Raw genomic sequence first — 5746 nt, forward strand, 5'->3', positions numbered from 1 at the left:
TCCTCAGTGCCTGGTGCAGGGCTGGCCTAGGGAACTGTGTGCTGAATGTGGGAACAGCAGGACGGCAGGTCAGGAGTGCAAACTCAGGGGTGCCTGCCTGCCCACGGCTCTGCCCCCAGACTCGGCTGCTGTCCAACCTGCCCTGCTTTCTCCTAGATACTGACAGGCCTCAAGAGCACAGGTTCTGAGGTCTAGCACATTCACACCCAAATTCCAGCTTCATCTCTCACTAGCTGTGACGGCTTTGAGCCTTAGGTTCTTTACCAGTGAATGGGGCTGATCATGGTGCCTACCTCACAGGGCTGCTGGGAGGACTAGATGAGATCATGCATGTCAATCCCTTCTCATAGTGACCAGCTTGAGAAACAGTAGTTATTATTGTGACTCATATTTTTGTATGGGTGTGTGCGGTGAGGGTGGATTAATTTGCCCATGTCTTGACATCTCTCTTCCTTATGCACTGACTTGCCTTCCCTTAACCCAAGGCAGCCTGAAACCTGCACAGGATTGAACACAGGTCATACTCAGATGAGGGCTTCCCATATATCTCAGGGGCTTAGGGCCAATGACCTGTTACATTGTAATTTCTGAATTACATTCCTTCATCACGCCAACACATAATAAGCTCCTGCTCTCTGCCAGGCCCTGGGTCAGGATTGGAGATCCGGGAGAATTTGAACCTGTCTTACCTTTGAAGATCATCTACCCGACTGGTAGGATTAAATAAGGTCACATGACTCTCCAAATACACAGACAATGACGACACTGGATTTTTTTCAGGAAGGATATGTGAGAGAATTCCTGCGTGTTTGAGAATGTGTCTCTTGTCTTCCCATGTGAACGATGCTGTGTGGATGATGCGTTTTGGGGAAAGCATCTCTCTCCATTCCTCCTCCACCTCTGTAGACATTGGCCCACTGTGTACAGACACGGAGAGGTTCAAGACCAGCTTGTATCACCCAGGGTCCTAGCAGGAACCAGGTGACACACTCAAACTGAGTAATTGAGAGTTTAATAAAGGAATTACCTACAGTTACCAAATGAATGAGACCTGAGGATCTCACGTACAACATGGTGACTACAGTTGGTTGATAACACTTGTATAACTAAAAGTTGCTGAAAGAGTAGAAATGAAATGTTTTCACCAAAAAAAAAAAAAGGTAAATATGTGAGGTGATGAGTGTGTTAATTAGTTGAGGGGGGAGTCCTTTCACAATGTGCACATATATCAAATCATCACATTGTAATTGGCCACCACGCAGGTCAATAAGGGGCCCTGGTACAGGCTTTCGGCGAAGGTCAAGAACCGGCTCTTGTCCAAATATGACCCTCAAAAGGAGGCAGCTGGATCGAGGTACTCACAGGCCTGTCTATGGGTCTCCACTTCCAGAAGGGCCTGAAGGATGGAATTATCCTGTGCACACTCATGAATAAGCTACATCTGGGCTTGGTCCTCAAGATCAACTGCTCCATGCAAAACTGGCACCAGCTAGAGAATCTCTCCAACTTCACCAAGATCGTGGTCAGCTATGGTACGAACTCTGTGGACCTGTTCAAGGCCAATGACCTGTCTGAGAGTGGAAACATGACACAGGTGCAGGTGTCTCTTCCGGCTGTGGCAGGAAAGGGCAAGACAAAGCTCACAGACTGGAGGGGACATAGGCATCAAGTACTCAGAGAAGCAGGAGTGGAACTTTGATGACGCCACCAAGGAGGGCCAGTGAGTCATTGGGCTTCAGATGGGCACCAACAGGTGTGTCAGCCAGTCAGGCATGACAGAATATGGCAGGAAAAGATATCTGTACTACCCCAAGAACCATCTCCTGCCACCCATGGACCACTCATCAGCCTGCAAATGGGCACCAAAATGTGTGCCAGCCAGGTGGGCGTGATGGCTCCTGGGACCCAGCGGCACATCTATGATACCAAGCTGGGGACCGACAAGTGTGACAACTCCACATCTCTGTAGATGGGCTACATGCAAGGTGCCAACCAGCGTGGCCAGGTTTTGGCCTGGGCTGGCAGATATATGACCCCAAGTACTGCCCACAAGACCCAGTGGCTGACGGGGCTCCAGAGTTAGCCAGCAACTGCCCAAACCCAGGGAAGGCCCTGGAGTACCCCTCTACTACCAGGAGCAGGCAGGCCACTGAGGCCCCCCCTTGCAGGGTGTCTCCCCACATCATTTCCCCATATAGGATTTTGGGTTTTTCTGTGTTTTCATCTTGTTTTTTATGTGTTCAAGTGCTTCCAGCTGCGGGTCTGTGAAGGTCAGATCCAGATGTGTGTGGGGTGGGATATCCAAGTAGCAAACCTCCCAGCAGGCTTTGGGCCAAGCTGTTGGGGGAAAAGGAAACCTGTGGAGGGAGGGTAACTGGCTCCAAGCTTCCAGTTGCTTCTGTCCTCTTGCCTTTGCTGATCAGTTTGTGGTTTCTGTACCCACAGAAGTTTCAGTCAATTTTAACAAAAGTAATTGCCAGGGGGAGGGGCTGGCCGGCATGGCTCAGAGGTTAAGCATCAACCTATGAACCAGGAGATCATGGTTCGATTCCCTGTCAGGGCACATGCCCGGGTTGGAGGCCAGATCCCGAGTAAGGTACATGCAGGAGGCAGCCAATCAATGACTCTCTTTTATCATTGATGTTTCTCTCTCCCTCTCCCTTCCTCTCTCTGAAATCAATTAAAAGTAATTAGGGGTGGGTCATGGGGTGGGTATGAGTCAGCATTCCTATTATCTATTGCTGCCTTGACAGCCTATCCCAAGACTTAATGACTTCAATTAACTATTATATATCTGTAGGTCAGCAATGTGGAGTGGGGTTAGTTGGGTAATTCTTCCTTTCCACCTGGCATCACATATTCAGTTGGCTGTGTTTGGTCTCTTGGTGGGGATGGCAGAAAGACTGCGCTCAGCTGGACAGTCCAGTGGAGGAGCTGCATGGGATTCTCTGGTGTGGACTTCCTACATTGTGACTCAGGGTTCCCAGAGAGAATGTTCGAGAGGCCCCAGAGGAAGCTGCAAGGCTTCTTATGACCTAGACTCAAAGTCCAGCAATGTCACTTTCACCACATTCTACCAGGCAAACAAGTTACTCAGTCCAGCCCAGGAACAAAAGGAGGAAAATCAGACTCAGTCTCACAGTGGGAGTAGCAGCAGAGTACGTGTGTCACCGTTAATGGACCAGCAAGTCATCCAGGTTGGCCAGTGTTTGAGGAATGTGCTGGCAAGTGATGGGACTGATTGGAGATGGACTTGAATGTCATGACAGGGGCCGGGGAGACAGTAATGAGGTAGAGAGTGAAGGTTCTAGAGGCAGGTTCAAATCCAAATCCCAGCTCTGCCACTCAGAACACATGTGCGAAGCAGGCTCTACTTTTCTCTCAGTCTCAGTGTTCTCACCTGTAAAGTGAGGAGATCACTTCCTGCTTCATGGTATTGCTGTAAAGATTAAATACAATGTAAAGATTAAATATGATGGTGTTTATAAAGCCTTCTCAGAGTACCTGCTCCAAATATTTCTCAATAAGTGGAGCTGTTATGATTTACCCTGCATAGCACAGAGAGCCGGGAAAGAATCTTACAAAACACTCCTCTGGTTTCCACAATGTACTGGAAGAATCATTTTTGACCTGCTCTCTGCTTCACTCCCACGTACAACCCAATCCAAAGTCAGGCGACTTTACCCCCTAAGTGTAGCTTGAATCTGATTTTCTCCATCTCCCCCAGCCTGGGCTACTGCAGTTGCCTCCTTCCTGGTCTCCAGGCTTGCTCTGGCCCCTCTGCAATGCCCTCGCTCACTGCAGCTGAGACAGGCTAGTAAGCCAGGACAAGCGGAGTGGGGAATTCCACTGACAGATAGTTAAAAGGCCAAGCAGTTTATGGTCGTCTAGTAAAAAGCTTATCTTCCCTAATCAAGAACACTGAAGAGTAAATGGTTTACACAACTCCCCAACCAGAGGGTAAATAGCTTAAATCACCCTAGTTGGGGAGATAGATCACAGAAATCCAATTAGTGCCATTTGTGCCAACCACATCCAAGGACAGATAAAGGGAATAAATCTCATTTTGGCACATCAGCATAAAGCTGATAAATATTCTATTACATCCGCCCCTAAAATTCCCACCTTTAGAGAGCTCTGCCCAGGCTGTCCTGTTGCTTCTTCTACCCTAGGCCCACCCTTGTTTCACTGTCCCCAGCTTTGATAAACACCCTCTCAATCACCTGGACTCGTACTGTGAAATCTTTCCCGCATGAAATCAAGAACCCACACGTGCCGGAGGCCAACCCGCTGCGGACCAGTCCCTTTCCGGTGACAGAGCGAGGCCGGGCTTACCCTGCAATGTGCACACCAGTCACTGTGGATCTTGTTAAAGATAGATTGCAGCTCAGTGGGTCTGGGGTGGGGTCTGAGAGTCACAGTTACAATCAGCTCCCAGGTGACATCGATGTTGATTATTCCCGGATCACACTTTGAGAATATTGTTTCTAAATAAAGGTTCGATCCTGTCTTGCCTCCACTTAAAACCCTGCACTGATTTTCCAGCACTCTCAGGGGAAAGACCTCACCATGTCCCACAGGCCCCATGTGACCTAGTTCTCACCTGGTTTTCTAGCCCCTTGTCCTCCGCTCTCCTACCCTCTCGTTTCTCATTATATATTTAGAATATAATGAAATGAAGTAAAACACCATCCCACCCAAGCACTGGAATAGTACCAATAACCTGAATATACCTGTATGCTCTTCCCCTCTCCTGACCTGAGATAACCATTCTTCTTAAATTTATGTTTATCTTTCCCTTGATTTAAAACATTTTCTCCCAGCACGGCTGGTGTGGCTCAGTGATTGACCCAAGAACCAAGAGGTCACCTGTTCTATTCCTGTTCAGGGCACATGCCCAGGGTTGCAGGCTCCATTCCCCCAGTAGGGGGCCTGCATGAGGCAGTGGATGGGTGATGTTTTTCAATGTTTGTCCCTCTTCTCCTCTCGCTCTAAAAATCAATAAAAACATTTTAAAAAAAAACATTCTTCCAAATGCATGTCTAAACATGCATATTTTAGGGTTTGCTTTTATTGTACATTCTACGAGTTGCATCATAGTGTATGTAGTTTTCTGCCACTTTTCACTCCACATTGTTTCTGAGATAGATGTGTTGCTGTTTGCAGCTGAAGCTCCTTCAGTTTCACTGCTGCGTAATAGTCCATGGCACGAATATTCCAGAGCTCATTTGCCCACTCGCCTGCGGAGAGTCATCTGGGGTGTTTCCAATGTTTTTGTTATTACCAGCAGCTCGGGTGTGAACATTCTCTGGCTTGCCCTCTTCCACTCCAACTCCCTTCCCCGGGCACACTCCCTCGGGTCCTCAGACAAGCCTTCCCTGACCTGCAGGCCACGGCTGGTCCCCATTAAGCTCCCCAATTACACACGTATGTTGTGTAATTACGTGATGAGCGTGGGGTAGGGCGCAATCCCCACACGGTGTGTGATGCTCACGGGTCCCCAGGGTCCAGCTCGGGCCTGGCACGCTGTGAGCTGCCAGGCGGCCGAGCCGGTCGGGCAGCTGGAACCTGAGCCCACAGGTGGCTGCCACCCAAAGCCCGAGGGCCAAGGCGCTGAGGGAACTTGAGTTTGTTCCCTCTGCTGGACCGGAATTCCAGGAAAAGCGGAGCTGAGGCGTGCGGGGCGGGCCCGGCGCGGGCGGGGGGCGGGCCGGGGGCGGGCCCGGCGCGGGGGGGGGGCAGGGGC

The 5746-nt window shown here is 49.7% G+C and overlaps 1 pseudogene across 1 annotated transcript; it reads left to right on the forward strand.

The window, feature by feature from the left end:
- The first annotated feature begins 1247 nt into the window (after positions 1–1247).
- LOC308562319 (calponin-2 pseudogene) lies at positions 1248–2153 on the forward strand (annotated as a pseudogene). Its single transcript has one exon. The product of its transcript is annotated as a calponin-2 pseudogene (transcript).
- The last annotated feature ends 3593 nt before the right edge of the window (positions 2154–5746 follow it).

Source organism: Miniopterus schreibersii (genome assembly GCF_964146895.1).
Source record: "Miniopterus schreibersii genome assembly, chromosome: 10".
NCBI lineage: Eukaryota > Metazoa > Chordata > Mammalia > Chiroptera > Miniopteridae > Miniopterus > Miniopterus schreibersii.